The sequence below is a fragment of the Oryx dammah genome, unplaced genomic scaffold (genome assembly GCF_014754425.2).
Source record: "Oryx dammah isolate SB20612 unplaced genomic scaffold, SCBI_Odam_1.1 HiC_scaffold_18, whole genome shotgun sequence".
Taxonomy (NCBI): Eukaryota; Metazoa; Chordata; class Mammalia; order Artiodactyla; family Bovidae; genus Oryx; species Oryx dammah.
In genome coordinates, this window is record NW_024070202.1 from 84,484,182 (window position 1) to 84,496,487 (window position 12,306).

Consider the following 12,306-nt stretch of genomic DNA (forward strand, 5'->3'; position numbering starts at 1 on the left):
AGCTGTGAAAAGAAGAGAGGTGAAAAGCAAAGCAGAAAAGGAAAGATGTAATTATCTGAATGCAGAGTTCCAAAAAATAGCAAGAAGAGATAAGAAAGCCTTCCTCAGTGATCAATGCAAAGAAATAGAGGAAAACAACAGAATGGGAAAGACTAGAGATCTCTTCAAGAAAATTAGAGATACCAAGGGAATATTTCATGCAAAGATGGGCTCGATAAAGGACAGAAATGGTATGGACCTAACAGAAGCAGAAAATATTAAGAAGAGGTGGCAAGAATACACAGAAGAACTGTACAAAAAAGATCTTCATGACCTAGATAATTACGATGGTGTGATCACTCACCTAGAGCCAGGCATCCTGGAATGTGAAGTCAAGTGGGCCTTAGGAAGCATCACTATGAACAAAGCTAGTGGGGGTGATGGAATTCCAGTGGAGCTATTTCAAACCCTAAAAGATAATGCTGTGAAAAGGCAGCACTCAATATGTCAGCAAATTTGGAAAATGCAGCAGTGGCCACAGGACTGGAAAAGGTCAGTTTTCATTCCAATCCCAAAGAAAGGCAATGCCAAAGAATGCTCAAACTACTGCACAATTGCACTCATCTCACATGCTAGTAAAGTAATGCTCAAAATTCTCCAAGCCAGGCTTCAGCAATATGTGAACTGTGAACTTCCTGATGTTCAGTCTGGTTTTAGAAAAGGCAGAGGAACCAGAGATCAAATTGCCAACATCTGCTGGATCATGGAAAAAGCAAGTGAGTTCCAGAAAAACATCTATTTCTGTCTTATTGACTATGCCAAAGCCTTTGACTGTGTGGATCACAATAAATGGTGGAAAATTCTGAAAGAAATGGGAATATCAGACCACCTAACCTGCCTCTTGAGAAACCTATATGCAGGTCAGGAAGCAACAGTTAGAACTGAACATGGAACAACAGACTGGTTCCAAATAGGAAAAGGAGTACGTCAAGGCTGTATATTGTCACCCTGCTTATTTAACTTCTATGCAGAGTACATCATGAGAAATGCTGGACTGGAAGAAGCACAAGCTGGGATCACGATTGCTGGGAGAAATAGCTATAACCTCAGATATGCAGATGACACCACCTTTATGGCAGAAAGTGAAGAAGAACTAAAAAGCCTTTTGTTGAAAGTGAAAGAGGAGAGTGAAAAAGTTGGCTTAAAGTTCAACATTCAGAAAACGAAGATCATGGCATCTGGTCCCATCACTTCATGGGAAATAGATGGGGAAACAGTGGAAACAGTGGCTGATTTTATTTTTGGGGCTCCAAAATCACTGCAGATGGTGATTGCAGCCATGAAATTAAAAGACGTTTACTCCTTGGGAGGAAAGTTATGACCAACCTCAACAGCATATTAAAAAGCAGAGACATTACTTTGTCAACAAAAGTCCATCTAGACAAAGCTATGGTTTTTCCAGTGGTCATGTTTTGATGTGAAAGTTGGACTGTGAAGAAAGCTGAGCGCCAAAGAATTGATGCTTTTGAACTGTGGTGTTGGAGAAGACTTTTGAGAGTTCCTTGGACTGCAAGGAGATCCACCCAGTCCATCCTAAAGGAGATCAGTCCTGGGTGCTCATTGGAAGGACAGATGCTAAAGCTGAAACTCCAGTACATTGGCCACCACATGCGAAGATCTGACTCACTGAAAAAGACCCTATTGCTGGTAAAGTTTTAAGGCAGGAGGAAAAAGGGACAACAGAGGATGAGATGGTTGGATGGCATCACCAACTCGACGGACATGAGTCTGAGTAATTTCCGGGAGTTGGTGGTGGACATTGAGTCCTGGCATGCTGCAGTGCATGGGGTCACAGTCGGACACAAAAGAGCGACTAAACTGAATTGAACTGAAGGTTTATAATCTGTGTCTCAATCCTTCTCCAACTCCCATTATGTCCTAATCGCTAATTATTAAAATGAGTTTTGTGACTTGTTTCTATATCTTAAATATGTTGTGCCATCTATTGCTTTTCTATATAAATTTTAGAATTAATATTTATAAAATCCTTGCTGTAATTTTGATTAGGAGTGCATTGAATATGTAGATTAAATAGAAATACTTGACAGTTTAACAATATTGATTCTTCTAATCCTTGATCATATAAATCTCTCCATTTATTCTTTGATTTCTTTCATTACTGTTTGTAGTTTTCTAGATATAGATCATTCACTATTGTCAAATTCATATATAAGCATTTTTTGAATACTATTGCAAATTCCCATCTCTTTAAGAATTTTCCACAGTTTGTTGTGATCCACACAAAGGTTTAGCATAGTGATTATAATAGGATATTTTAAATCCTATTATAAACTAAAGAGCCTCTTGAGTGTGAGAGAGTGAAAAAGCTGACTTAAATTTCACTTTTCAAATATCCATTTCTTATGTAAAGGAAAGAGTTGATACATTGATACAGCATACTGTGAATCTGATAAACTTGCTTATTAGTTCTTGAAGAGTTTTTTCTGTAGATTCTTTGAGAATTTACCAAAAACAATCATGTCAACTGTAAGTAAAGAAATTTCATTGCACTCTTTCTAACATTTAAACATCTTTTTAACTTCTCTTTTCTCTTATCTATCTCTTTTCTCTATCATCATTAGCTAGGATTTATCATAAAATGTTGAAAAAGAGTGATGAGAATGGATATCTTTGACTTTTTCCCAACCTTTGGGCTCTGTGGTAGTTTTATGTTTTAACTTGGCAGCATACAGACTCCAACTACTCAACCACACATTAATGAAGATGTTGTGAAGCTCTTATATAGTTAGTATCTACAATCTGTTAACTTTAATTAAAAGAGGTTATACTTGATAATCTGGGTGGGTCTTATTCAATCAGTTTAAAGATCCTGAGAGCAGAATTGAGATTGACTCCAATAAGAAAATATCCTGTGGACTATAATGTCAGGTTCTTCTGTATTATACTAGTTTCCAGTCTGCACTTTCTGACATTATGCAGTAAGGATTTCAGACTTGCCTAGTGAGTCCTCACAGTTCCATAAGCCAATACATTTCAGGGTAAAGCTTATAATAAGGATAATATACTCCATTCAAGTCACAAGTAAAATATGGATATATTAATAACATGGATGATATAGAACCTCTAACTTTGCCAGATATTTGAGTAAAAGTTATTCCATTTTCCATTGTCTATCTATTATCTAAACCTCTATATACCAATGATTCTTTTTCTCTGCTGAAACCAGACTAATACAGAAGTATAGAACCTCCATTAAGTATTATGTTAGATAGACAATTTCAATTTATGCCATTTCTTAGACTATCTAGGAAATATTTAGAGCTATGGATAAATTTAAAACTGTTTAAAACATTTGTATATTTAATTATTCTATCATTTACTAAATCCTATTTTAGTCACTATGCTAAAGCCTTTCTCTGTGTGGATCACAACAAACTGTGGAAAATTCTTAAAGAGATAGAAATACCAGACCACCTTATCTATCTCCTGAGAAACCTGTATGCAATTCAAGAAGCAACAGTTAGAACAAGATATGGAACAATGGATTAATTCAAAATTGGAAAGGAGTGCAACAAAGGAGTATATTGTCACCTTGCTTATTTAACTTCCATGCAGGGTACATCATGTGAAATTCCAGGCTGGATGATTCACAAGCTGGAATCAAGATTGTTGGGAGAAATATCAACAACCACAATATGAAGATGTTACCACTCTAATGGCAGAAACTGAAGAACCAAAGAGCCTCTTGATGAGGGTGAAAGAAGAGAGTGGAAAAGGTGACTTAAAACTCAACATTCAAAAAACTAAGATCACGGCATCTGGTCTCATCAGGCTGTCACTTCTGTCGTCTCCTACTTTTTGCAACTCTATGGACTGTAGCCTGCCAGGTTCCTCTGTCCATGGGATTCTCCAGACAAGAAAACTGGAATGACTCGCAATGCCCTCCTCCAGAGGCTCCTCCCCACCCAGGGATAGAACCCACATCTCCTGCATTGCAGGTGGATTGTTTATCACTGAGCCACCAGGGAAGCCCCTGGTCCCATCACTTAATGGCAAATAGAAAGGAAAAAAGTGGAAAGAGTGACAGATTTTATTTTCTTGGGTTCCAAAATCACTGCAGACTGTGACTGCAGTCACAAAATTAAAAGATGCTTGTTCCTTGGGAGGAAAGCTATAACAAAGTTAGCATATTCAAAAACAGAGACATCACTTTGCCAACAAAGGTCCGTATAGTCAAAGCTATGGTTTTCCCAGTAGTCGTGTGCAGATATGAGAGTTGGACCATAAAAAAGCCTGAGTGCTGAAGAATTAATGCTTTCAAATCATGCTGCTGGAGAAGATCTTGAGGGTCTCTTGGACAGCGAGGAGATCAAACCAGTCACTTCCAAAGGAAATCGACCTTGAGTATTCATTGGAAGGACTAATGCTGAAGCTGAAGCTCCAATATTTTGGCCATTTAATGTGAAGAGTTGACTCATTGGAAAAGATCCTGATGCTTAGAAAGACTGAAGGCAAAAGGAGAAGGGAGTAACAGAGGATGAGATAGTTGGATGGCATCACCGACTTAAGGGACATGAGTTTGAGCGAATTCCAGAAGATAGTGAAGGACAGGGAAGCCAGGAGTTCTGCAGTCCTTGGGGTTGCAACAAGTCAAACACAATTTAGTGAGTGAATGACAACAATTAATTATCACATTGAACTTTACAGTACTGGCCTATTGTTTAGACCTGTATAAGTCAAATTAGAATTAGATACTTTTGAGTAAAAATTCTACATCAGAGATGGCTAGTTGAGTTTTACTGAAAAGGCCACCTATCACACAGAAGCTAAGAATTTTAACTTTTAGTTGTGATCAGAATTAATCCTCACTACAGAGATGACTTCTTACAGAGGGCTTAGCACAAAGGAAAGATGTCTTCTGTAGTAGGTTTGAAATAAACAAGTAAACAAATAAAACATACAAATCTGAATAAAATAACTGTAGTCAAATTTGGCATTTAAAATCTCCAGCATATACTAAATATTTTCAACTGAAATAGTCAGTATTGCTTTGTAATATATCTTAACATCAGTCATAAATGGACCATTCCTAGATTATATAGATATGTTCATTAAAAATAAGTGCAATTGCAGCTTATTGACTAATTTCCAATAAATAACATATACATATAAATTTTTAAATAGTACATGCATATAATATTATTAAGGCATTAAAAGATTTGTTTTCATGAATTTCAATTGATATGATTTAGAAAACTACTAATTATTATTTTAATTTGTAAATATAAAAATTAAGTATCCTTGAAAAAATAGAATTACCTTACTCAAACACGGAACAAGGTTAGAAATTCTATATCCATATTGTGCTTTTCACTCAAGTGGAATATATTGTCTTTATAATAAGCTTTGCTATGAAATAACTGTGATTCAAATGTGTTTATGGATTCTCCTATATCTTCAGCATAATACAGGTACTCTGTACATTATTGATCCAGAAATTGGATGAGGTCCAATCTCAAATATTTCAGGATTACTACAGGTCACAAAAATATTCCTTAAGATATGTAAGTCTTCTGGGAAAAAATTGCTCATACTTAAATTCCCATAAAAATTTTCAAAATCACTTTCCTAATATTCTATATTGCAAAACAGCAAAACTATAATTTTTACCCCTTGAGATAAACATTTCTGGGGAGGGAAGACAGAATCTCAGGTTTGGCCAATATATCTCCCACTTCTTTTGCTTACGGTGTACTTGTTTCATAGCTTTATGACTAAATTATGCATGAGATGAGAAAATCTGCTCATCTCTATTTTATCATGAAGATAGCTTATTTAGAATTTCTTTACTAAACCTTTTTATATTTAAATCTTAGCTCCCAGTATTTTTGCATATCTTTATTGCTTCCCCAAATAACCACCAGCTAATCTTTATACACACCAACATACCTCTGCTTTGAGGCTATGTCCCTATAATTTCTTCTACCTTATACGTCTAGATTCTCAAATATATTCACTTCTGTTCCTTCTCATATTCAAATTATTTCCATGCAACCAGGCTTAAATCAAATGACATCTCATTCTACAAAGCATCTCCATGTGTAAGGGGAACAATCATTTAGTCCTTTTGTCTATTACCAAACTTGACAATTTTATACCACATTGGTGACACAATTTTCTATTATAATCATTTGCATATACATTTCCCATCATATACTATAATATTCTTTATGTAAACAAATCTCTCCTTCCCACAAACTGAAAATTTCTTTTCTTTTAGCTTTTTCTCTGGAATGTTTCTTTTATTCTTGATGTGCAGCAACCAAGGCTTTATTGTACAGTATTCCAGTAGAACTGGCATATGTTTTAGGATAGTAAATATGAAAGTTGTTTGGTTTATAACACTCCTTGTGATGAATTCTTCCATTTTGGCAGCTGTTTTGGCTACAGTAGCACATTAAAATGTTGTCTTCAGAAAGAAAAAACATCCTCCGATTTCATCTTTATTTCTTCTTTTACGTTTGTTACTCATAACCTAGTACCAATCAAAACCTAAATACAACATTCTTCTGACTTTACTCAAAACAATGCTCCTTTTCTAGAAATTTTGTAAATATCTCCCAATAATACTTTATTAGTTCTAGATGTGATGAACATTTCTCTAAAAGCAAATAAATGATAAAGCACTAAATCACCCTCCTGTGATCTAAGAAATGCTATTTAGGATTGAATTAAACTTATTCTCATTGGGATTTGTTTTATACACCATAAGATCTACTTCTTTGAGGAAATTCAGAATTATCAGTAGCTATCGAAGGACAGATTTTTTTCTTCAGATCTCAAGCTATGTGTACCATTAGTCAATATCAAGTAAAGAGCTATAATGTAAGACAGATAGAAATTGAAATTTAGTGCTTTATTGCTGAATAAAAACATGATTGAGTTCTTTATATATACTATTTACCAATATTGTTCTTACCCACTGAAGCTTACAATGAGTTTAAAGTGTCTACATTTCATTAATGTCATCATTATTATTTATAGATGGTTTTCATCCAAACATAAAAAGTATTTATTCTTTCTAGCTATGTACCAGGACCTGAGTTATGAGAAAGAAATAGAACATCAAAGAAATAATTTTTTTGTCTTCTAGAATCTACAGATCTAATGAGAAAGATAACAGAATGAGTAAATAGTTGCTAAAAGATAATAAATGCTCTTTTAAAACTTGCTCAAGGATTATGGGAGATTAGCACAGAATCAGTTGATTTGACCATGATAGTTTTGGGTCAAACAGGTGATCTGGAAGAAGGGAAACAGGTGGTACCTATTTTATACTTGAAATATATTATGTTTTTAAATAATATTTTAATAGATTTAAAATGTTTTAGATATTTTGAAGCAATTAGAGATGTGTGAGTGAATACCCATATGTTTCTCCTATTTGATTCACCCATAAGCACTATTTTTTTATATACAAGCTTATTTCTATGCCAGAGCAACTGACCATCTGCATTTCCAGCTAAAGGTTCAGTAGCACACTGCCATCTTTCTCTTGAAGAATCTAGTGTATTCCTATTGCTGTTTGAGCTTCTAGGGGAGTCATCAAAACATTCTCTCAAGGTTTCTTTCAAAAAAGTACATTGATTCTGGTTGTTTATGGAATCAAAACCTAACCTATTTATTGACAACAGCTTAAATTTTGGTCCCAACTTCCCCATGTTATTTTAATTCTAACCGTGGCCTTGAATGCTTTAACCAAAGGAATAATTAACAGTGGAAGTTTCAGGTTATGTAATGGTGGTCCTTTCTAGGTGATAAATACTCTCAAGTTATACCTTACAGTTAATCAATCATTTCTAAAGTTCTTTAAGTGTAAAGTACAAATAATAGCCATTTGACAGGAAGTGGTGGTGGAGGGGATAAGCTATAGATGAAAGAGTACTTATCTGGGTTCAATTCCTAGCTCCACAGTTGACTAGATATATAATACTGATCAATTTGGTTAAATTTTTATATATCAAATTATCAAAAACATTTTCTTCACTTTGAATATGGCTTATGTTTATACTATGATATTTTAAGGAAGAAGCAAATAAACTTCATACTGCCAGCATGTGTTCTTTTTACTCTGTACTCTTCTCAGTATTCTAAGTAATAAAACAGGTTCTAGTCATTAGCTTTTCCCAAGCCAAACCAAAACTCTGGCATGTTTTGTATAGTACTCAACTTCTCTGCTCTCTTGATTTAATGATTTCCTTTTCAAAAGCCCTTCAATATGCTGCTTGCTGCTTTACATGTGCCTTTCTGCAATCTTATAATAGTCACACAAAGGTAATTAAACAAGCCAAATATATTCTGCTATATTCTGCTAAATTTGAACTCAAAAGAGGAGCCCCTTGGTGCATATTCAACTTATGATTAAAGATCATGGCAACCAGGGTTGAAAAGTACATTGTTGAGTTCATATAAGTCCATACATTGATAAGAATAGTATAAATTGGAACTCTTTAAAAAATCAGTTTGGTAAATTGTTTTCCAGTCATAGAAATGGTGATAAAACTCAAATTCTTCATAAAAGATTATTTATTTAAAATAAATAATTTAAGGAAAAATACATATGAAGATAGTCATTGTTACATTATTAATAATATATAACAAAATTATGAATATACAAAATGTCTAATTTTGGCTCATTAAATTAAAGATATGATATACTCATTTTGATGCAGATGTTATTATGGTTATTATGATTATTTTGAAAGTTATAAGAATTGGTAATACTATAAGAAGAACTAGTAATATTGATAATAAAATCTTAAATAAAAAAATTCAAAATCAAAGCACTGTTTCTAATGCTGTTATACAAAATTACATAAACTAGGGAAAAAGTTTTTAGAACCTTATCCATGAGTCAGGTAATGTGATTATAAGTGCTTTTCTTATTATTCTTTTTTTTGCATATTTTTTTGCATATTCTTTTTTTGCATATTTTAATTAGCTTGAAAAATATTAAATGCAAAAAATGCATTATTAAATTAAAATGCTGATTATAGAACATGAGGAACTCCAGCAAGTTTGATTTCCTTTTTGTGACAAGAGATGGACTTGGTAGTCTTTCCACAATTATCATGCTAGTTAGTATTTCCATATATGAACAAGCCTGATGACTGATATCTTGATAACATAGATATCATTACAGGACTGATTGTTTGATTGCTTGATTTTAGATTCTGCTAAAATTATGTGCATTTTCTACTTGCATACAGGCCTAGTTCCATTTAATTCTTTATAAGTTTGGGTTGCCAGTAAATCAGGTATTTTGAAAATTTCTGTGTGGGTCTGTATTTTATTCACATGAACAGAAGGCTATTTAAAAGACTAAATTTCATAATCACATTGAAAATACTACTTGAAACACAACAGCACCATATGAAGACCACATTGAAAAAGAAGCAAGGGATATGTTTGCCACATGGAGAATAGTTACAGTTTGATTTTGTAAAAACATTAATGCATAGGATTGTGAACATGCTCGAGAAAATGGCATCATGAATAATTTGATTTACAGAGGTTGCTAAAACTTCTCTTAATGTGTTACAAATAGGGAAATTAGTAAGCTAATAATTTATCCATTGTCATCTCTAAACAAGTCACAGTATGAGAAACTAAATAAAAGTTACCTCAACTCTCCTATCTGAGAGGATCAAGAAAAGAAGGATATGCAGGTATCATTTCATATACAGATAGAATTAAAGCTGTTGTTGTTTAGTCACTAAGTCATGTACAACTCTTTGAGACCCTATGGACTGTAGCCTGTCAGTCTCCTGTGTCTGTGGGATTTCCCAGGCAAGAATACTGGAGTGGGTTGCCATTTCCTTCTCCAGGGAATCTTCCTGACCCAGAGATCCAACCCACATCTCCGGCTTGGCAGGCAGATTCTTTACCACTGAGCCACCTAGGAAGTCAGAAGTAGAGTTAGAGAAGATAAAGATAGATCTGTATGTCCATTCAAGGTGTCATAACCAAATACCCTACATTTAGGGGCTTAAACAGAAATTTATTTTCTCACAGTTTTAGAGGTTCATGGTTCACAATAAAAAGGTGCTATCAGGGTCACTTTCTGGTGATACCCCTTCATGTCTTGTGGATGGCCACCTTCTTGCTATGTCCTTAACATGACTTTCCACCTGTTCATGATTGGCAGTGGGAAGAGGAAGAGAGATGTCAGAGTGTTTCTTCCTTTTCTTACAAGGGAACTGGCCCTACTGGATAAAGGCCTCACCTTATGACATCACATAAACTTGACTATCTCTTAACAGTCCCTATCTCCAAATAGGAGATAGTCACGCTGGTGTGTGTATGTGTGTGTGTGTGTGTGTGTGTACTGTTGCTGAGGAAAGGAAGGTAGGAAAGCAATATACAAGTTTAGTAACATCCAAGAAAGGTGTAGCCACACCAGATTTGAAATCTGTGGTCCATTTTGAGCATCACTGATCTCCCAATCAATCCTAAAGAAGATCACTCCTGGGTGTACATTGGAAGGACTGATGCTAAAGCTGAAACTCCAATACTTTGGCCACCTGATGAGAAGAGTTGACTCATTGGAAAAGACTCTGATGCTGGGAGGGATTGGGGGCAGGAGGAAAAGGGGATGGCAGAGGATGAGATGGCTGGATGGCATCACTGACTCGATGGACGTGAGTTTGAGTGAACTCAGGGAGTTGGTGATGGACAGGGAGGCCTGGCATGCTGTGATTCATGGGGTCACAAAGAGTCGGACACGACTGAGCGACTGAACTGAACTGACTGAACTGATCTTTTAAGTCTCCTTCTTGCCATAACACTATTGGGATAAGAAAGCAGTCACGATCAGCTCAGAGGGATGTGTCAATGTTTGATTTAGATCTCACCCCATATATATCATAAACTTCATTGCTATGTTCTGGAAAAGCACTAGAGAACAGAAATCAGAGCACTGGAACTCAGTAGTTTTTCTAATTGGCAAGGTGTAGCCCATTAAACTTTTCCAATTCTGTCAATAAGATGTCATATCTGGCCTATGAGTTAAAGAAGTTGAAAGTCTGTAGCTTTAATTTTCTGGAAACATTTCTGTGATTTTTTTTATATATCAAGCAGATTTATTTCTACTGATAAGATATTAATTTTAAGAAAGATGTCTTTAGGCATCTTTTAAAAAAGAATGATCTATGAAAATTCAACCTATTGCTCAAAAAGAAAAAAAAAAACAAAATATGGAATATCTTTCATATTAAATAAAGAAATTTCTAGTTTATACTGAAATCAATCTATTCTCAATGTAATTATTTTTAAATAATGAATTCCAATATCAAATTAGACAATGCTGCTTTAACAAGAGGGTAAATCCCCTACCATACTTCATGCTGTTATTTTAAAACCTCAAGTTGGCTTTCTTCCAACATAGCATAGAGTTTGCCATTGAGCACAAGGACTGGCAAGTCATTTATTTATGCCCAATTGATTTTTCACTTTGGAGTGGCCAGTTGATATCTTGTCCATATTTGAATATGAGCAGTTAAAGTCCTCTGACCCATAAAAACTTTAAGTGATGTCAGATGAATACAGAAAAGGGACGGCCCATTTATGATAACACAGCATTTTGTTGATTTTTTTGTGTGTGGCGTTTGTCATATTACATTCCATTCATTTTCTTTTTATATATTCTTTATACTCTCTTGTATGAGGCCAGATAGGCTGTTTTTTCACCATTTTCTTCCTTATCCAAAGATTGTTATGCCAGAGGTACTTAATTATGTTGAATAATGAACAGAACAAAATTCTAAAAATTTACTAGGGACCTTTCTCACACTTATATAATGCTCATCTGGAGTATTATAGAAATCCTTTTATTTCCTTTAAGTGCATGAAATGTCGTTGTTGTTCAGTCACTAATCACGGCAGACTCTGTGCAAACCCATGGACTGCAGAATTCCAGGCTCCTCTGTCTTTCACAGTCTCCTGGAGTTTGCTCAAACTCATGTCCATTGAGTTGCTGATTCTATCCAACCATCTCATCCTCTGTCATCCTCTTCTCCCGCTGCCCTAACTTTTCCCCAGCATCACAGTCTTTTCCAATGAGTCAGCTCTTTGCATCAGGTGGCCAAAGTATTGGAGCTTCAACTTCCAATGAATTTTCAGGGTTGATTTCCTTTATGGTTGACTGCTTTGATCTCCTTGCTGTCCAAGGCCTCCCAAGATTCTTCTTAGGCACCACAGTTTGAAAGCATCAATTCTTCACACTCAGCCTTCTTTATACTCCAATTC